Source organism: Euphorbia lathyris, chromosome 8 (genome assembly GCF_963576675.1).
Source record: "Euphorbia lathyris chromosome 8, ddEupLath1.1, whole genome shotgun sequence".
Taxonomy (NCBI): domain Eukaryota; kingdom Viridiplantae; phylum Streptophyta; class Magnoliopsida; order Malpighiales; family Euphorbiaceae; genus Euphorbia; species Euphorbia lathyris.
Window position 1 is genome coordinate 20,906,193 of NC_088917.1, and position 22,375 is coordinate 20,928,567.

The following is a 22,375-nucleotide window of genomic DNA, read 5'->3' on the forward strand; positions in this document are numbered from 1 at the left end:
TTATAAAAAAATTTAAAAAATTAAAAAATGACCTTAAAGAATACAGCTTTTAAACAAAAGAATACTTATATAACTAATGTAAAAAATACGTCGGTTAAAGCCCAATTATAAAAAATCGCTAAAGAAACTAAGGACTCGTTTATTTTACCTACTGTTTACTGTTGATGTTAACTATTTGGGAAAATTCTGCTTTTCCAAAAAGCAGAAATTCTCTATTTTTGTAAAAGGATGCTTTTCAGTTGTAAAAGGCAAACAGGAGGTCACTAACCAAACACTTATTATGCGTTTGGTATGACATAATGCAATGCAATATAATTAAACTTGTAATGTAATCAAACTTATAATGTAATGGAACGGTGATTCCATTATCATGTTTGATAAAAAAAATGATGAAATGTAATTACTATTGCAATACTTATGTTTGCTTTTTTCTTTTTGATGGAAAAGCTAAATTTCATTAGATAATAAGGTTGCTAGTACAATGAGAAGAGAGTAAGGAGTAAAAACTCATATACATATAGACTAAGCCTAATACATGAACCACACGGGTAAGAAAATGACTAAAAATAGCAAAACAAACCATTAAAGGTAGAACTAACATAGAAAACCATTGAATCGTATATTTATCTTAACTCCAGATTCGCAGTGGAACAACTGTAGTCCAATCTTCATCCTTGAAACCATTCTGAAACTTCGGATCTATGTCCCTTCTTTTGCAATCCCGTAGATCCAGTGATCTACGGATAAGATCTACCTTTTCTGCACTTGCTACAACAGAAATGGCTACACCAACAAAGATCTTAACCAACAGATGCACTTCAAACGAATTCAGAGATCACATAAAATATATCAGATCCGCACAAAATAATCTGATACAAACCAACAGAAAACACAACTAGAATACTAGAAACAAACAAAAGCAGAAAAAAACAGGGAGGAGGAAGAAGGAAGACAAGCTTCCTTCTTCCTCAACTAGATAGAAGCAACTTGGCCTTTGCTGTGAGTAGTCTGAAAGTGTAAACTTCCACTTTTCCTAATTTTTCAAAGTGTAAACTTCCACTTTTACTAATTTTGCTTATTTTCCTATAAAAAAACGTTGGTATTTCGCCATTACATTATAATAATTTAACTTCTTTTATTACCTTCAACAGAAAATAAACTTGTGTAGTTGCAGCAGCATTTTATCTCCTAGATATCAATCTCAAATCACACGATCCACATTATCATCCTCAACTACCAACATATTATTTGGTTTCAAATCATAGAAGATTAGGCCTCAGCTATCATACTCATAAATGTGTTAAACACTAAAAATATTTATTTTAATAGATTAACCAATTCTTCCCCATCAAATCTCATTAAAATCAATAGCTTTTAACCAATTTTAACAAGACTTGATTGGAAAAAATTGATTGAAATACTAAAACAGATAGCTTTAATACTTAAAAGCTATAAATACGGTGGCAAAGGGCTAATCTACTACGACCTTAACTCAAACAACATATTGATAGACAAAAACGACAATATAAATTGTTCAATTTGGAATCGATAGGTACGAGACAATACTATAACTACCGCACAATATTACTCTCCAACAACAACAGAAGTTAATTTAAGATACCAAAATGACAAAATAAGCAAAATAGAATGTTTCCAGCTACACAATTAGAACTATTTACAAACAATATTAACAAAAGATCAAAAACAAAACAGGTAACACATTAAATCGCGTATTAGCAAAGAATCACAGAAAAAAGATTATGTTTTAAAACCTAATGAAACTCTTATTCCTACAAATTGGATCATGGCTCATTCATATCGACATACTCTCAGATTGCAATCTTGCTATTCCAGCACAACTAAATGTTATTAGTTGACCTAGAGAAAGTATAAAATCGAGATTATGTTCTTTTTTAAAAACACAATCTTTCTCAGAAAAAGTCAAAATCAAAAGTCCCAAGCTTAAGATCTGAGTACATAAGCAAAACAAAGAACTAAGGTCTACATAGATCTGGGTGACTGAATAGTAATATAATTGAATAAACCCACCCGGCTTCATTCAAAGTTCAGGCTCGACCAGTCCTACAACAAACATAAACCTCAAGCACAACCCGGTCCAATAATTTTAATAATTCTATAGTCCAAAACCAAAAGTTTAAAAACAGAGATGGATCAGAAACCTGGCTTAGTTCTCAATATGAGATAAAAATCGCTCAGTTTATTCAACTTCGATCATTTGGGGAAAAATTCATCACATCCACAACTCAATCCAATTTTTGTTTTCTAAAACAATTGACTGATTAAAAACATCCTTTTTGGGCAAATAGAGAATAATTAAGAGAAGATGGATCAGAACATAGGCTTGATATCTCTAGTGAGAAAAATCGCTCAGTATATTCAGCTTCGATCATTTGGGGAAAAAATCATCACTTCCATCTTCTCTTACCATTAAAAAACCACAAGTACAGTTTATTATAGAAACAGAATTTGTAAATTCATACACTGCTTATTAAGATTAAAAAAAAGAGGACTCAGAATATGGGTGGTGATATATCAGTATGGTCAGCAGGGCAAAAAAATGCCAATATGACGAACGAGACCAATGATACAAATCATCACTGTCCAATGAATTGAAAAATCTAAATCTCCCACAAAACCTTTATGAAATCTCAACACAATATAAGCCTGATGAATCAATCAAATAACAGGAAAAAAAACATAAATCCTGATGGAAAGAACTAGATCTGTTAATGAAAGGGTCATCAGATAGGAGCGAAAGACTAAAAAAGTTTTATAATCACAGATTATCAGTTGAACTATGCAAATAATCATCATATGGCCCAAACACAAACTGGATCTAACAAACAAACACAGATTTAAGCAAAAACAAGTATGAGAAACAGTTTTACCATGCCTCAGAAGGAAGGCAGTAGCAGGTATGTAAGTAATCACAGATCTCTCATGAGTGACATTTTTACCAATGCTTTCATCACCGGCTGATTCTCTGAAGGAAAAACGAATAGAAATCAAAAATTGAAAAATAGATTAGGCCTCATAGAGAAGATTAGGTTGATCTACATATATAGATTCAGACATATGCTTGTCAATTAAAATGTTAAATCATCGGCCTATAAAGAATCAGAAAAAAAAAACGAAAAGAAATCCCTAAAAATCAAAGGCCTTTTACAGCCGATTAAGACGAATAAGATCTTTTCACTATGAAATCCCCAAAGTCTGAATGGAAATCAAAACCAGAAAAACGAAGAAGGGCGGAAGAGAAGAAGAGCATTGACGCACAGAATAAAGTTAGGCTTTGGGGGTTCATATAAAGAGGAGGGAGCTAGGGTTTCGAGTTTCTGCTGTGATACTAATGATTTGCTAATGGGCCACAATATTATGGGCTTTCTAAAAACCATGATTTCTCCAAATGTATTAAAAAAAAAAAAAAAAAAAAAAGAAATTTACACCGAAATTCACTTTTGAAAAAGTATCTACAATTATATCAAGTTATAATTTTGAATTATTTCAAACTAATAAAATCATTATTTTTAAAGATTAAAGTTTATAAATTAGGGTCTATGATATATTGTCTAATGTTTGAAATTTATAAATTGAGGTTTAAAAGTTTTAAATTAGGTGTAAAAGCATATTCTATTTGTTATATATAGAAAAAAGATGACATAATAAGAATTAAGTTTGACAATATGAGTTAGTTGTAATTTTATAATTAATTATTATATTCATGTAAAGACCTCCAAAAAAAACACACATCAAACATCATATTTTACTATTAATGTGGGTAATTTTTTTATATTATCATTAAATATTTCCATTTAATTATATTATCATAAACCTCAAAATTATGTTACTATCCATTTTTCTATTTACAACCTCTATCGAAAGTACCTTTAAATTTTCAAAATTTAATCATATTATCTTAAAATATATTATTTTATTTTTTCTCTCATCCACGTCACTTTTGTAACTTTTTTTTAAAAAAAAAATCTCAATGCTAAACAACTTTAAACGTTGCCACTAAAGTCCCAAATATGATTATTTTTTATATAATTTATTTTAATAAGGTTTAATACATCATTTGCCTTTAAACTTGCGTAAAATATAATTACTTGATTACTCGATTGCAGAAAAATAAGTTGAATGCGAAAAATGTATTCCACACATGTTGAATGTTACTAGTTTTTGACATGTGCGATGCACGGATTCATCTTAACATATAAATATTAACAAAAAGATAATCTAATAATTACAATTAATGATATAAAGGTGCTATATAAATTAAATATTATTATTTTATTTTCACATTTACTTTAAATAATCTTTTTGTACATAAATATAATAATATAAATAAAATTAATACACTATACATTATATTATATTTTTTATCACTAAAAAATGAGGATGTGACACCTCAGCTCCATCGTTACTGTTTTATATTATATATAGATATAGATATGTAGAGACTTAAAGAGATTTTAGAGAGTAATTTAAATTTTGTAGTACTCTTAGATATAGTACGGATAAAATAATTTTTTTATATATTAAAATTAATATATTATATATTATATTATATTTTTCTATCACTAAAAAATGAGGAAGTGACACCCAATCTCCATCGTTACTGTTTTATATTATATATATATATATATATATATATATATATGTGTGTGTGTGTGTGTGTGTGTGTGTGTGAAGAGAATTAGAGAGATTTTAAGGATTAATTTAAATTCTGTATAACTCTTAGAGATAGTACGGATAAAAATAATATTTTTATAGATAAATATAATTAAAATTAATATATTATATATTTTATCATTAAAAAATGAAGAAGTGACATCTCAGCTCCATCGTTACTGTTTTATATTATGTATAGAAGATTACATAATTCAAAAATAGATTAAAAAACAAGTTATTACTTTTTTTTTATAGAAATTGGGACGAGACAGAACTTGGGCGGGATGAGCACCAATGGCCCAAGAACTGTCAAACCCTCAATATATAAATAAAAGAAAAAAAATGAGTGTTTGAACAAGAGAATAGGAATGATGACAAATAAAAGAAGGGGGAGGAGAAAAGATAGGAAAATTCAAGAAAAACTCAATTGTAAAATACTACAAATGTCACGGAAGAAGAGACTCCAAACTTTGTCAATGCATCAGCAACTCTATTTCCTTCCCTAAAGATGTGTGAAAAGATAATGTTCATTCTAGAGCAAATGCTGAGACAATGCAGCCACTCTTGTCGAATACTCCAAGGAACATCCATGGATCGGTGTCTAAGCAGATTAACTACGTACATTGAGTCTGACTCAACCCAAAGCTGATGCCAATTTTTCTCCCAAGCAAGTTCGATTGCGAAAATAGTGGCTCTTAATTTAGCCATATAAGCAAAAGAATGAGGGGTAGAAAAAGCAAAACAACCTTTGGGAAAGCCTCGATGGCTGCGAAAAATGCCTCCCGCTCCAGCCACGCCAGGAGTGCCAAAAGCAGAGCCGTCCACATTGACTTTAACCCATCCCGAAGGAGGTTTAAGCCAATGGACCGGAATAATGTTAAGAGCAGGAGGCGGCTTAGGAGAAGCCAGAAGACGGGATAAGATAGCAGCATCTCTCCGAGAAGAACAAAAACCTTTAGAAGAGGCCAATGACTCTCGAATCAATCGAAAGAGGGTGATCTTTGAGCGCTGAATAGAAGGGAAAACTTCTTTAAAGATTGCTTCATTCTTGCAATGCCAGATTAACCAGATGCAAGTGACAACAGCAACACGCCAGATCATCGACACCTGTGAGCCAAAATGAATGCTACGAAGATTGCTGAAGAAGTGGATGTATTGGGAATGACGAGGCAAAGAGCATTCAAAATGAATCTCAAGGGCCATCTAAAGAGAATTTGCAAAGGAACAGCTAATGAATAAATGGTTAATGGACTCAACATCCCTACCACATAGAGCACAACGAGAGGCAATGGAGAATCCAAAACGCTGCAAGAGGTCATGAGTCGGAACCCGTCTATGCAAAACTCTCCAGAAAGTGAAGGAGCGAGAAGGGGGGTGGGAGCATTCCAAACAAATTTATACCAGTCCCCGATCTTGGTCATTTTACTTTTTTTAAGATGTGTGCAATAGTTCTTCTAAACTTAACTTACTTTTTTTATAACCGAGTGATTAATTGATTACCTTTTACGCAAATTCAGGATACTAACTGAACATTTTATGTAAGTTTAGGGGGCTATCAGGATAATTCGAAAGTTCATAAGGCCAATCAAGTTGTTTGGATAAGTGCAAGGGGTAAATGATGTATTAAGCCTTTTAATAATAAATATTACCATAAAATTCCATCAATAATAAATAACTAAATCATTTTTATAGGTTCTACCAAAAAATTATTTTTCTAGGGTAAATAATTTATTAGTCCTCTAGCTTTTACCTAACACACTGTTGAGTCTCTCTATTTTAAAAAACACATTTTACGGTCCCCATCTTTTGCTAATATTAACCTTGTAGTCCTATTATCTATTTTTTTAGATTTTTAACAGAACATATCTTAGCTTTTAGGATAACCACAGTATAATACAAGTTGATCATGTTACTCTGTTATTTTATATATATATATGCTAAAATATAATGATTACAAGTCTAAAAAAACTAGACAAAATGACCAAAGAGTTAATATTGACAAAAGCTAGGAACCTTATAATGTGTTTTTCAAAATAAGGGGACTAAAAAGTGTGTTAGGTAAAAAGTAAGGAACTAATAAATTATTTATCATTTTTTATATTAAAAAAAGCAATGGTGCCAAAGGGATGTAAGAAATTGGCAACATTATCATAATCATTTAAGCAACATTGGGTTAATACACATATTTGCCCATGTATTATTACAGAAAAACAGATATGCTCTTATATCAAATAAACTGACAAAACTATCCCTGAATTTTCTACAAACCTACAATTATACCCTAATCTAACAGACTTGCTTATTTGGCACAAACAGTGTTTGCACTTCTCTCTCTAAACCTCTTTCTCTTTCACTCTCTCTCTAAACCTCTTTCACGTTCTATCTCTTTCGCTCTCTCTAAACCTCTTAATGTTTGGGGCCTCTGTCAGCAACTCCTCACGTGTCAAGCTTCACTGGCTGCTAACAAAATTTACACAAATTGTGTAATGAAATGGAGCCAAAAGATTTCCATCACCACATAAAAAAAAATCACAAATGTGGGACAACATTCTTCCTACCCAACAATGTAATCCATTATATGGATCCCAAAAGCAAAAACAATTACTCTATAATGAATCAATCCAAAATATTTAAAATCAGTGATTAAATATGAATCAATCGAATCGATCAAGGAATTAACAGTTGCAGTGTAGTTCATTTGATTGCTAATGAAATTGAGATTTCTCATTGATTAAATAACACCATTTCCAGTCAAACAGATAGACAACATCAAATCCAATATCAATGGAAGCAGACTAAGAGGAAGGAGAAGCAAACACATTCGCATGCCTGGTTAAAGCAAGCGAATTAGAACACCTCAACCCATTAAAGCTTCTTAATTGGATCTTTGTTTCTTTCAGCGCGCAGCATCCGTAGCTCGAAACGACGACATCGTCATGTGCTCTGAGAAACCCAAGACAACAAGAATCAATAGACAAACACAGAGGGAAACCTTGAAATCTTGAAAGATCATACCAGGAAAAGAAGAGTGATTTTGTGAAGAAGAATGTGATGAGAGAGGTCGGGAGAGAGGATGGTGAAAGAGTGATGTGTAATACATTGATTGGATAAGAAAATAAATAAAAATTAAATTACTCATTTAGAATTATATCGTTTATACCACATCACATGTTTGTTAGATTAGAGTATAATTGTAGGTTTGTGGAAAATTTAGGTATAATTTTGTGAATTTATTTGATATAAGGGCATATCTGTTTTTCCATAATAATACATGGGCAAATATGTATATTAACCCAAACAACATTTGTTACTACAATGCAATGCACTCTTTCAAGCACAATCCACCTTATTAAACACTCTTCCAAGCACCTTTCATTGGAGATACTCTTATCTCTTTTTTCTCTCTCTTTATAGATTACGTGATGTGTACTGTACGTATTAATTTACTTAATTAATATAAGTATAAATGTACTTGGATATTAATGCATTTTGATATAAATATTAGCAAAAGAAAACAGAACCATAGAAAAGGCGATTTTGAATATTAATATGATCTAGTCGAAGACCCGCGTAATACGCGGACTATATAATACAAGTCTATTAATTATACAATTGGTAGTTTAAACTATTATGTTGAAGTTGTAATTTTTGTTATCATTATTTTAATGAAAAAATCCAAGTTAATGAAAGACTCGCTTTCATGTTAATATGATAACTTCATGTAATGATGCTACAGGGAAGAAACTATTTGGTAAAGAGCAGACGATGCTTCTGTTTGGTAAAAACTTTTTTGGAATGAAATTTGAGATTTGCACTAGTGGTTTTAACTAGTCAAATTTCTGATAGTGATGTTTGGTAAAGAGATGGTTGAAAGAGGTTATTGGTCCAAAAAGCTAATTTTGAAAAAACTTATTTTAGGAGATTTTTCAATCAACTTATTGCACCATCTCTTTTTAAGCACATTTTTACCCCTAATTACTACTTGACGAAGTATATGAGAAAGCTCTCTCTTTTAAACATCGACCTCGGTCCCTGGCGTCAGATCCCTTCAGGCCTGGACATGACTCACCGCCTCTAGTTGGATCCTTAGCTTGAAGGAGCTACAAGGCACACTTGCCCCGATCCTAGTAAGAACCTATAAATATCCTCCAGCTACACCCACACAGGGTAACTTTTTTCTCTGTAACCATTGGGACTTTCTCTCTCTACATATTTCCTTTACTAAATTTGGCATCAGAGTGTACGCATGGACCGTTCCCAGAGCAGGTCGACCACAATTGTAGCAGGTCTGACTCCTCAACGTTTGGTGCGGTGAGCATAGACCGAATATTTTTAAAACCCTTCACATTTTCTTTCTCTTAGAACAACATGACAGAAACCCCCCAGCCGATGGAACCCATACCCACCAACGAAATCGTGGGAACTAGCCAGCCCGCTCGCCAGCAAGAGCTGGAGCAACAACTAACCATCTTAACTTCACGGACAGCGTAATGGCTAGATCCTCCACAAAGTTAGAACAAGACTCGGTAGCTCAACTCTTGAAGATGATACAACAGTTCCAATCGGCCCAGAGCACCCACATCGATGCTCAACGTTAGATGTTGGCCACACAAACGACTGTGTTGAAGGATAACAAACGAATATGGAAATTTCTACAACTTAAACATCCGTCGGCACCTGAGGTGCTCGCTTCCTGTCCGAAAGAGGCTAGCTCCCCGCACACTGAATAAGAACCGACCCCGCCAGTAGTGGCACTCCTGCCCTCACGCTAAGGTGAACCTGGCGACTGGGAAACTAAATTTCAATGCTTCCTAAACAAAAAAGCCTTGGGAGGAAGCATCACTTTGAGCAAAACTCCCCTAGTCCAGCGAATCATAGAGGCCAGTTTCCCCAGGAACTGGAAAACCCCCCCATCTCCCCTCTTACATAAGAATCGAGGACCCCAACAAGCAGTATGCCACATTCATGAGCATGATCAACCTTTACTTAAAGGAGGACCAAGTAATGTGCAAGGTCTTTCCCACCATGCTGGTAGGCGTGGCATAAGAATGGTAGCGGGGCTTGGCGCATGAATCGGTCGACTCTTTCAATCTCCTTAATGACCTTTTTATCTTCCGTTTCGTAAGAGCGTCAAGACCAAAAGAATCAGCTCTGACCTCAACAACATCAAACAAAGGTCGACGGAACCTCTAAGAGGATATCTCGTACAGTTCCACCATATGTCACCGCAGGTCAAGTTGATGAATGTAGAGGTCGTGATCAACGCACTGGCCAGAAGAGTATTCCATAGATAGAGTAAGTGGGAAAAAAAGAAGTTGCATCTATATTTATATATACTATAAAACAGTAACGATTGAGCTGAGGTGTCGACTCCTCGATTTTTGTTGATTAAAAATATAATATAATATATATATTAATTTTCATTATTTATCTATATCTACATTATTTCTCACGTTTTTTTTATATTTAAAACTATTTGTATTTTTTTCTCCTTTGATCTCTCCCACAGTCTTATATATCTAACTAGAGTCTCTTACTTGTACTCTATTTCAAGAGAACGAATTCATCTCTATCTCTTTATGGTAAAACCTCTTCTTTTCGTTTCATCTCTATCTTTTCATTGTAAAACCTCTTCTTCTCTCACCCATTACACTCCATATTTCTCATTATTTTTTCGTGTTTGAGGATATTTTTTCATTATTCTTTAGCTTTAAAATTCTATTATTTTTTTTGCATTATATATTTTGAGTGTTCATTTTTACTCTCTCTCTTAACTTTCTTATTTATTTGCTTCTAAAGTTTTGGTTTTTCCTTACCTTCCCTCTTTATCATATTGATGAATCATCTATGCAATTAGCTAGAAACTTTTTTACTTTGACATGGGGTTTTCTTCTACAACTATTGTTCTGAACTCGTATTTGACATCTTTCATCTCAATTTCTTCTTTTGTTATCTAATTTCGTTCATTAACTATTTGGTTTTTCATTATATTTACATCTCAGAATTTGGCTAATGAATATTTTTTCACAACATCCAATTTTTTTCCTGCAAGGTAATATTCAGATTTTCATTATCTTTTCTTTTTTAGATGGATTTCATTTTTATTTAGGGTTTTTGTTAATATTCTTTTTGCACACCTTACTTTTGTACGAGAGATTTCACGTTTCTCTTTCAACCTTTTTTTAATGAGCAGTTTTTGTTTTTACGTTTTTGGTTTTTGGTTCTTCCAGATTTTGATTTACATTTTCTGTATTTTTAATGTGTACGAGCTCAAGTTTTAATCACTTCTTTTCCCGAGGGGCTGCAATTAGATTCTCTAATTTGCTTTTGTTGTTTTTCTTCTAATTGCATATTCTTAGTGTTCCTCTCAAGATGATAATTTAGATTATTGTTATAATTTATCATCTTCCCATTTTCCATCATAATTTAAAGTAATCCATGGAATCCATGGAAACTGAATAGGTTCAATTGGTTATGAGCTTTTTATCTTATAATTTAAGTTCGCAATTCAAAAGATTCTCATTTTAGTAATAAAGACAAAACATATAATTATAATATGTAATATTCAAAAGATATTTAATAACGTATATTGAATTATTATTATTAAATTAAATATATTTTAAATCAAATATTAATATATATTTTTGTATAAATTTAATCATGCTTTATTTAAATATATAATACACACCGTGCATTGCATGGGTGTAGAACTAGTTTAGGTATATAAGAGAAAAAGTATTTATATTGAAAGTAAACATATTATCAATTTGAAAAAAATATATTAAAAGTAAGTATATAAACTAAGTGAGAATAAAATGAACGTATAAAATTAAAGACAACTTATTAAAAAAATACCTAAGAATTTAGAAATAAAAAAAATATATATATACAACAATTAATTTTTATGTAATGAATGTCAATTAATTCTTTTTTATCAATGTTATACTAATACTTGTTATAATTTTATGTTATATATAAAACTAAGCAGAATTGTAAGGTTGTAAAATTCCAACCAAGTTAATGGGTCAAAATTTTAGCCTAATTTTTTTAAGAAAATCTAAATTTAATTTTGATTTTTCTATTACTTTTTAATAATTCATTAATAAATTAATCACTAGATAATTTTTTTTTAAAAAATTAAAAATTTATACATTAGAAAAACTTACTTGTGTATTTTGAAATTAGTTGTGTACCTTTTAAGAAAAGTACAAAAATAAACATTCTAGTTTAGGCTATTTTCAAAAATAGATTACGTAGTTTAAAAGTTGGCAAAAAGATAATTTGAGATTAATTCTGTTAGCAAAAACAAACCAAATTGACTAACAGTGTTAAAAAAAGTTAAAAGTTAATTCGCTATAATAATGAATTAATGTTAATGTAATGAAAATGATGATTACAGTTGATGTTCCTTTGATAATGGCAGATTGGTCAAGACCCAACTCTTCATAATTATTAACTTTAGATAACATAACATCAATGAAGTCCTTTTCATCTTCATTTTTATTGATATTCATCTTATGTTCTTCAATCCATTTATCAACAAGTGTACCAATTTCGTCGCAAACGTTCTTCATAGTTTTGACAACTCTTTTAACATCCAACCAAGATATAAATGGAATAACATCACCAGATACAATTTGCCATGTAACATCAAGAATTTCCCTTATTATATGACTTAAATTTTGACCCTTCGCTTTTTCTGCAAGATGATTTGCATCAAAAACTCTCTTCCCAGAACATCGACTTCTTGAATGCAAGGGAAATGTATGGAAGAACCAAAGGAACATCGCCTCAACAGGATAATCAACATTCAAACCTTGTAAAGTGGGAGAGAAAGAACAACAATAAAAAAAATTGAGAGAAACGAAGAAGATGACTTATTTGATTTTTATTTTTTATTTTGGATTTTATTTATGATAATTGGATGATAAGGGAAGTTAATTTATAAAATAAATAAATGTAAAGATAAAATTAACTCTTTTGTCTTTGACTTTTCATCTAAGGAATAGAAGAAGCGGTTTTCTTTTTCCCAGAATCTAAAACATAAACATATCGGGACCTTTTTTAATATCATTTGTCAATTTGTCATGTGTTTGCTAACGGAATGAACTTCAAGGTTCTTTTTGTCAACTTTTAAACCACATAGTCTATGTTTGAAAATAGACTAAATCATAAGGTTTATTTTTCTACTTTTTCTACTTTTTATTTATAAATTATTCTCTTCTGGTTTTAATTTTCATGTCAAGTCTCTATAAATTTTGCCAATCAATTAATGATTTAATAGGAAAATTTTAATTTCTGTTAAAATAATACACAAAAGCACTTGGCTCCAATTAATAGACAGTTAGAGTCCGTTAGAGTTAATTAGAGTCTGTTACTGTGAAAAGTCTTTTATACCCTTGTAACTGACTATATAATAGTGACGTCTCTGTACTTTGTTTTTTAAGTTGAATAAATCAATTCTTCTCATTTCGTTTCTCTCAAATTGTCATGGTATCAAAGCAGGTTGATGATGGTCTGGAATGAATCTGAGATTGATTTCTCAAAGGAATGCGTCTTAAGAAATCTAAATCCAGATCATACGCAGAAACTGTGAGAGATTCTATTGTTCAATCGGAATCAGAATCAGACGATTTCGATAACAATTCCGGTGAGAATTGCGTTCAACATACGACAGAAGTTATATATCGTGAAGTTACAGCAGATTGTGAAGTTACAGATCGTGAAATTACAGCAGATCGTGAAGTTACAGATCGTGAAGCTCAATTCATCACTTCTGAAGCAGTTTTTTCAGATACAATGGCTACAAATTCTCAGGTAACCAGTAATGATAATCCTAGCATGATTTTGGTTAGTTCAGTGTTAAATGACAGTAATTACATAGCATGGAAGAGATCCATGACTTTAGCATTGAGCGTGAAACGCAAACTGAAATTCATCCAGGAAGATATTAAACCTGCTAATGAAAGGTCAGATGAGTATGCGAAGTGGAAATGGGATGATGATTTAGTATTTTCTTGGATTCGATGTTCATTAACCAAGGAATTGGCTGATGTTTTCTTGTTTGCTAAATCATATTTTGGTTTGTGGAAAGAAATTGAACAAAGATATGGTGAAAGCAATGACGCTTGATCTATCAGTTGAGAAAGGAAATTAGTAGTCTCAGTCAAGGTAGCATGAGTCTTGTGGAGTTTTTTAACAAAATTAAGAGAAAATAAGATGAACTTGCTGAAATCAAACCATTACTTAGTTGTACTTGTGGAGAGGCTAGGAAGCAAGCTCAAGATCAATTAGAAGAGAAACAACTTATGCAGTTTCTTTTTGGGTTGCATATTGATTTTGACAATATTAGAGAGCAAATCCTCATAATGGAACCATTACCTTCAGTAAATAAGGCTTATTCCATGCTTATGAGAATTGAAAGGCAGAGGAACGTAAACAATGAAGAGAAGGAGGAATTTGTTAATGCTTCAATGGCTAAATCTCAGAATTACAAGTAAGGGTCTAAGAATGATGGGAAGAAATATAAAAGTCAGTCAAATGATAACAGCAAAGATTAAAAGTTTTGTAAACATTGCAAGAAGTCTGGGCATGAGAAGTCAGATTGCTTCAAACTTGTAGGGTATCCAGAGTGGTACAAAGGAAAAAAAACCTGGCAATTACAAGCAGCAAGCTCATCTGTCAAAGGAAGAAGTTACACCAGTCGCTGACACTAATTTAGAAAGTGATAAGGAAGAATCGTTGCAAGTTCTGGTTCAAAAGGTTCAAAAGGCATTAAGAAACAAAGAGAAGTCAGATAGCGACAAGCATCATGATTTTTTTGCTTTTGCTGGAATGAGTTCTGCAGGTAATAAATCTAAACTCTATACAGATTTAAAGAGTTATGATTTTTCTTGGATTATTGATTATGGAGCTACCACACATATGTCTTATGATGATAAATTCATGCATAATGTGGTTAAGCTGCCTAGAGAACACAGGAAAGTGTTTTTACCTACAGGAGATTTCCAAGCAATATCAAAAAAGGAGATATAAGGATTGATAACAATCTGGTTTTGAGGAATGTACTATATGTACCTGATTTCAATTACAATTTGCTTTATGTGGGGAAGTTACTAAAGGATCAGAATATTAGCATCAAGTTTTTTGCTAAATTTTGTATTTTACAGGACCAAGCAAATGAAAAAGTAGTTGCAGTTGGTTTTTTGGAGGAAGGACTCTACTTTCTCACAAGGAGATCTTTCAATAAAGAAGTTATAGAAGATTTCAGTAAGAATAAGAATACAATAAAGTGCAGTTTAGTTGTAAAAGATGCATTTGATGTGAATGTATGGCATCTTAGACTAGGGCACTTATCTAGTAGCAGCATGAAACATGTAAAAATCATAAAGGACAGAAAAATAGATCAGGTGTTAGAATTTGAACACTGTGATGTGTGCCTGAGAAGTAAAGCAGTAAGGCAACCATTTTGTAATAGTTGTACAAAATCAATAAAAGTGTTTGAATTGGTCCATATGGATGTCTGGGGTCCTTATAAACAAGCTTCATTAACTGGTGATAGATTTATTTCTCACAATTGTTGATGACTTTTCTCGAGCATTATGGGTTGTTTTGTTCAAATCAAAGGATCAGGTCCCAACTTTAATTGAAAGTTTTGCAAATTTGGTGGAAAATCAATTTGAAACTACAATTAAAATGATAAGAACACAAACAATGGGACAAAATTTACTGGCCATAGTACTCAGGGATTATTCAGTAGATTGGGAATAATGCATCAAAGGTCTTGTGTCCATACACCACAACAAAATGGTAAGGTGGAAAGAAGACATAGAAGCCTAACTACTGTAGCTAGAGCATTAATGAAGCCAGGGAACTTATCTCAGAAGTTTTGGGGGGAGGCAATGTTACATGCTGCAACATTGATCAATCTATATCCAACTAAGGTATTAGATTAGCAGACTCCTTATGAAGTACTTTATCAAAAACCACCTAATTACAGCAAATTAAGAGTTTTTGGGTGTACTGCATATGCAGTGGATACAGACGCCAAGAGAGGCAAATTTGATGATAGGTCTTTCAAGTGCATTTACCTGGGGGAATCACCAGGGCAAAAAGGATGGAAATTGTATAACTTGAAAACACATAAGATGTGTGTGCCAAGAGATGTACATTTTATTGAGACGGATTTTGTTTTCACTAACGACAATTTTGTTTTAACAGATTCATAAAAAATTAGTGAAGATTCATTAGTACCTACATGTTATATTGACATGACTAATGAAACAGTTGATGATGTAACTACTGATGCAAGAGCTCCAAATGCGACTGACAGTGTTGACAATGTTGAAACTGAAGCAGATGAAATGTTGCCAACAGAAGATACAGCAGAAGCAACTAACTATGATGATGATAGTGTTGCTGAACCACAGATTCTAAGAAGATCAAATAGACAAAGCAAACCACGTGCATGGACTTCAGACTTTGTTACTAATGTCAATGCACATGAAAATGTCATTGAAAGAATGAAAATGCCACAATTTACAGCAAACCATGCAGCTTACTTGATCAGTCTAACAAAAATACCAGAACCAAGTTCCTACAAAGAGGCAAGCAAAGATCCAAATTGGGTCAATGCTATGAAGCAGGAGATAGACGATTTAGAAAGAAATGAGACTTGGACAATGTGCAAATTGCCAAAAGGTAAAAAAGCTATATCTTCTATGTGGGTGTTGAAAGTTAAATACAAAGCAAATGGTAGTTTAGATAAGTACAAAGCCAGGTTAGTAGCCAAGGGCTATAACCAGAAATGGGGGATAGATTATCATGATAGTTTTGCCCCAGTGGCCAAGATTGTCACAGTGAGATTGATGATTGCGTTAGCTGCTCATTTCCATTGGGAAATTTATCAAATTGATGTGAACAACGCGTATTTGCATGGGTATAATGAGGAGGAATTATATATGCAACCTCCTAAGGGGTACAATGCTAAACCTGGAGAAGTTTGCAAACTCAGGAAATCCATATATGGACTGAAACAGGTTGGAAGACAGTGGAACAAGCTTTTTACTGCTACTTTGGTGAATATGGGATTTACAAAATCAATCCATGATTATTGTATGTTACTAAAAGAGCTGGAAAGGAATTGATAGTGCTAGTTGTGTATGTGGATGATGTTTTGTTAACAGGAACTTCATTGCAACTAATTACTGAAGTAAAGGATGCTTTGCACAAAGCATTTACTATCAAAGATCTAAGAGTGGCAAAGTATTTTCTTGGGGTTGAATTATCTAGATCAGAAAAGGGATTTGTGTTGTCGCAACGAAAATATATCATGGACATGATCAATGCAGCTGGTCTTCAAAATGCAGAAGCAGTTGCAAGTCCTTTACCAGCTAGAGTTGATTTCTTAGCTGAGAGTCCTGTCGTTGCTCATAGTGATCAGTATAGAAGAATCATAGGGAAATTACTGTATTTGGGGTTCACAAGACCTGACATAAGTTATAGTACTCAGCAGTTGAGCCAATTTTTACAGAAACCTACAAAAGTGCACTTCAATGCTGCCATTCATGTTCTCAAATATTTGAAGGGTACTGCAAGTGTGGGACTTCTATATGCTAAATAGAATAACTTGTCATTAAGAGCTTTTTGCAAAAATGACTATGAAGATCAAGGCAGAAGAGATAAAGTAAGATTACAAGCATTCAGTGATGCTGACTGGGCCAGATGCAAAGAAACAATGAGATCTGTAGGCGGATACTGTGTTTTCCTAGGAAATTCACTAATATCTTGGAAGGCAAAGAAGCATCCAACAGTGACTAAATCTTCTGCAGAGGCAGAGTATATACCCATGGCTACAGCCTCTTGTGAGGTAAAATGGATCACTTACATTTTAGAAGAGTTGCAGTTGAATGTGGACAAGCCTATACCATTGTTTTGTGACAATACTGCTGCAATACACATAGAAGAAAATCCAGTGTTTCATAAAAGAACTAAACACTTGGATATTAATTGTCACATCGTGAGGGAATACATACAACCTGGCCTATTATGTACACCTTTTGTGTGTTTAGAGGAGCAACTAGCAGATGTGTTGACAAAGCCACTTTCATACAAACAAATGCTGCCAGTTATTGAAAAGATGGGCATGGTAACTCTTGAAGAGGTGAAATAAATGCCTTCGTGAGGGAGGGGGGTGTTAAACTAATACACAAAAGCACTTGGATCCAATTAATAGACAGTTAGAGTCTGTTAGAGTTAATTAGAGTCTGTTAGTGTGAAAAGTCTTTTATACCCCTGTAACTGACTATATAACAGTGACGTCTCTATACTTTGTTTTTTAGGTTGAATAAATCAACTCTTCTCATTTTGTTTCTCTCAAATTGTCAATTAAGTGTTTTTATATTAAAAAGTTAAATAAACTAAAAATAATAATATTTTAGATGTTCAAACCTCGAACGAAGGCCCAAAAAAAATAGATAATTATACAGGATAAGAGTTGCGATAGTGCACAACATCAATTTTTGAGTTCGAAGATTGGAATTTTAGACAAGAATTAGATATAAAAGGTAAATATGAATGATAAGTTAAACAGATAATGAAATCTTATTGAAACAAATTAAAATTATTGAAATGACCTCTAAAAAAATGTCATTTTAGACAAAAGATGGATTTACTTTAAAATAAATATAAAAAAATATAAAAAAAATATTTTGTAAATGCCCAATTATAAAAAATGGTTAAAACACCAGTTAATTCAATAGAAAAAAATGATAATTTTATTGAAAAGAACATAGAAAAATTATTAAAAAATAATAGAAATATAAGGTGAAGATTATAAAGGCACAGCTAAAAAAATTGGACCATCTCTCCCATTGATTATTAGATCCATTCAACTTTAGAGGGAAAATTACAAAATTGGATCAAATAGGAGATCCATTTACATTTTTAACCCACTTACTCAACATACTACATATCTAGACTATGTTTTTGTGACTTTTCCAAAATACCCTCACCCCTTCCTCATTCGCATGTCTGGTTACGCGAAAACGGTTGCTCTTCCAGACCTTTGATCTTCCTCTTTTCCTTTAAATTTTGCGAAATCTGCATCATTTTCCACATCACCATGTATTTCGCTTCTCCCTCTCTTGATTCTTCATCTTCCTAATCCTAGAAAACGAAGTCATAGTTCATCTTCCTGTTCCTGCTCATTCTTTGGTTTATTTCTTCTTGTAACCATCGAAGAAATAATTATTCTACATTATTTTCATCATTTTTCCCAGTTTATCATATTGTTATTCTCGGTTTTAAGGGTGAAAAGTGCGAAAAATGTAAGTATCTACTGTTTTCTCTACATTTTTCCAGAAAATCACTTCGTGTAGTCGATGATTTCGCGAAGCGCTATAATGAGAAAGATCCTGAAGCGTGAAGATCTACTTCGCGAATCGATGATTTCGCGAAGTCTACGAGTAGAACAGTTCATGATTTTTCACTCGCAAATTTCGCCAAATAATCGATCCGTGAAGTAGATCTTCACGTTTCAGGCCTCGCAGACATCACGAAATCATCGATCCGCGAAAAAAATTACCTTTTGCCCTTCCATTTAAATTCGCATAATTCGCGAATCATCATTTCGGGAAGCCAAATCGTCATTTTTTCTGTCTACAACTATTAATTTTTTTTAAGAGCATCTACAATGGATCATACTACTAACCACTCAATGCTTATGACACATCATCAATGTGGGACCATACCCAATACACTTTATTCCATCATACTATCTTTCTCCAATGGTTAAACACTTGAACCACTCAATCACATGGATCCACTGTTAAATCAATTTTTTTATTATTATTTTTGACCATTAATTTAACTACCCAATTAATTTTTTTTTTATTTTAACGGCTAATTTTTTTTAAATTGTTCGTATTCAATTAAAATATTCAAAACATATTTTTAAGGATTTTTTTGAAAATAGTTGATACTTGATAGTGGACTAATTAAAAGTTTGGTGTTTTTAAAGAAATTACATTAAAATAGACATTACATTGAATATAAAATTACACAAAAATAGAAAATGGATTAAAAATAAAAATTACTATTCCTTATATTGGTTTTTGATTGCGGCACATAAAAATTGATGATTCTCGAGTTGCTATTCGTTCATATGGCTAGTATCCGCATTCAATACTTGTTGATCCTTAAGTACATCATAATTTCTTTTATTATCGTATTGTGCTTTAAAATCGTCCAATTTGTGCATCATTTCTTCCTTTAATTCAACCACTTTAGTCATAAACATAGCATATTTTGTTTCATTATCCATTTTCTCCTTTCTCTTCGCCTTTGTCTTTGCAGCCTTTTGTTTGATATGACGTATTTCACGGTCATCAACTTGAAAATCTGTCTCTACATTTGACGAGGAAGTGTACGCACCACTTTCATCAAGTCTAGTCTTTTTAGAAGCTCGATCAATACCATTGGTTGCCTTCCATTTCGGGTCATCTTTCACTATAAGCCAAACATGCTCAAGACTGAAGTCCTTTTTGTTTTGTTTGTAAACTAATCTAGCATTTTCTTTCACTTGATCGTCACTCCAACCACTATGATGTTCTCCCAACATTTTATTATAAATTTGATTGAATTCATTAATAGTTAGAAGCATCCAATATCATTGTTGCTTGACGGAAATAATATTTCTTGTGAACCGGATGAGCGATTTTCATTGAAGTAATAAGTGATTCGTTTCCAAAATGGCTTTGAGTGTTGACTGTTTCCAATAACGCTATAACTTGAAATAGTTAGCCAAGCACTCACAAGCATTTTTTGATCTTGTCCTTTGAACAGTCTTCTCCCATGGTAACAGTATTATATTATAACAAAATTAAAAAATAAAAATAAAAATAGTGCTCAACTTTTACTGCCATTTGGCAGAACTATCAACCAATTAATACAAATCAATTGGTTGATAATTTCAATTTTTGAAGACAAGGATGCTATGAGACGTTCATCCTAAAGTTCCAAGACTTCCACTTCAAGATTGGTCACATTAACTTTAAAATTATTCATTAGAACATATTGTGCCAAATTTTGTTGTCTACCATATGACACCTCCACTTAAAAAGATACAGATGTACTTTTCCTCCTGTAAAAAGAGAAATTTCTATCAAGATTCGTCACGTTTATTTTGAAATGATTTGTTGAATTATTGTGACTATCTTATTGCAAATTTTAATAATATTATGATTTTAATATTGGGATCCCTAGTTGTTTAGCCTTTTTTTTTATTATTGTATACCACTTTACAAAAACTCATTGAGACTTCTCAAATTGAGAGAGATCTTCAAACTGAAATGATCTAATAACTCAAACATATTTTGAAAAAATCTAAGAATCATAAACATAATCTAGATATCTTCAAACTGAAATGATCTAATAACTCAAACATATTTTGAAAAAATCTAGGAATCATAAACATAATCTAGATATGTAATAAAATAAGTTAAAAATGTAAATAAATCTCCCATTTTACCCAATTTTATAATTTTCCAACCTTTAAATTACATAAAATTAGCTTAATTAATTTCCATTTTTTATTTACTAAAAAACCAAATACATCAACATATATTATAACCAAAATGTACGAGAAAATATTAAACATAACTACACTAGCAATGGTTATCTCAAAATCCAACAGTAGAATCTAAACACAAATTAAGGACACAATGCATAAAACAAGGTCCGGAGGATGCAGAGATGCAACTAGCATTAGCATCTGCCTCAAAATCCATCAATATTATTATGTTCTTTAGTCTTCCTCAGCACCTTCAAATTCTTCCGTAATCAGCACAATGTTTGTGTACATATCTTCCTTCATAACAATTTCATTTTCGCAGATTATTCTCTATCAGGCTAGATTCAATATATTACCGATTTCATTTTGATCTACTATCAGTAACATCTATGAACAGCTAATTCTGTAAATTTAAACATCCACTTTTTCTATTTTTTCACCAAAAAAAAAAAAACGTTAGTGGTTCATCATTCTGTTATCTTAACTTAAACTTCTTTTATTAAGTTTAAAATCTCTGAAAGAGAGTAAACTTAAATGGTAGCTACACTATCTCGTATCTATCGTTCCCAAATCTCACAATTCCGCATTGTCATCATCATCCAACAATGTTATTTGAATTAATGTCATAATAAATTAGACATCTACAATCATAGACATGTAAATATATTAAAGATACTATTTTAATGCTATAACCAATTCTTCTCGATCGAATCTTACTAAAATTGATAGGTTATAACCAACTTTAATAGGACTCGATTGAAAAATATTGGTTAAAATACTAAAACAGTTAACTTCAATACTTAAAACACATCTACAAGTTCAGTAACAAAAGTCCAATCTATTATGAATTTAGCCAAACATGTTGATAGATAAAAATGACAATGTGAAGCTATGCGATTTGGGATCCATAGAAACGAGACAAAATACTAGAACTACTACACAAGGTTACTCTCCACAGAAGTTAGAGGTAACAAAATAAGTTCAGTTAACAAAATACCAACCTCTTTCTGTTTCTGTTTTTTTAAAGGGTACATAAGCAAAACAAAGAAAACCAAGGTCTAACCTGACTTCATTCAGGCTGGACTAGGCTTAGCAGAGCTCAACCAAACAGAA

The 22,375-nt window shown here is 32.1% G+C and overlaps 5 non-coding genes across 5 annotated transcripts; all 5 read right to left on the reverse strand.

Moving 5' to 3' along the window:
• Positions 1-2,167: 2,167 nt before the first annotated feature.
• On the reverse strand, positions 2,168-2,261 carry LOC136204458 (small nucleolar RNA Z103). Its single transcript, XR_010675302.1, has one exon. It is a non-coding gene; the product is annotated as a small nucleolar RNA Z103 (small nucleolar RNA).
• Positions 2,262-2,344: 83 nt separating this feature from the next.
• On the reverse strand, positions 2,345-2,436 carry LOC136204457 (small nucleolar RNA Z103). Its single transcript, XR_010675301.1, has one exon. It is a non-coding gene; the product is annotated as a small nucleolar RNA Z103 (small nucleolar RNA).
• A 91-nt stretch (positions 2,437-2,527) lies between these two features.
• Positions 2,528-2,624, reverse strand: LOC136204468 (small nucleolar RNA Z43). Its single transcript, XR_010675311.1, has one exon. It is a non-coding gene; the product is annotated as a small nucleolar RNA Z43 (small nucleolar RNA).
• Positions 2,625-2,754: 130 nt separating this feature from the next.
• LOC136204463 (small nucleolar RNA snR60/Z15/Z230/Z193/J17) lies at positions 2,755-2,844 on the reverse strand. The gene has a single exon (XR_010675306.1). It is a non-coding gene; the product is annotated as a small nucleolar RNA snR60/Z15/Z230/Z193/J17 (small nucleolar RNA).
• Positions 2,845-2,911: 67 nt separating this feature from the next.
• Positions 2,912-2,998, reverse strand: LOC136204472 (small nucleolar RNA U83). Its single transcript, XR_010675315.1, has one exon. It is a non-coding gene; the product is annotated as a small nucleolar RNA U83 (small nucleolar RNA).
• Between the last annotated feature and the right edge of the window lie 19,377 nt (positions 2,999-22,375).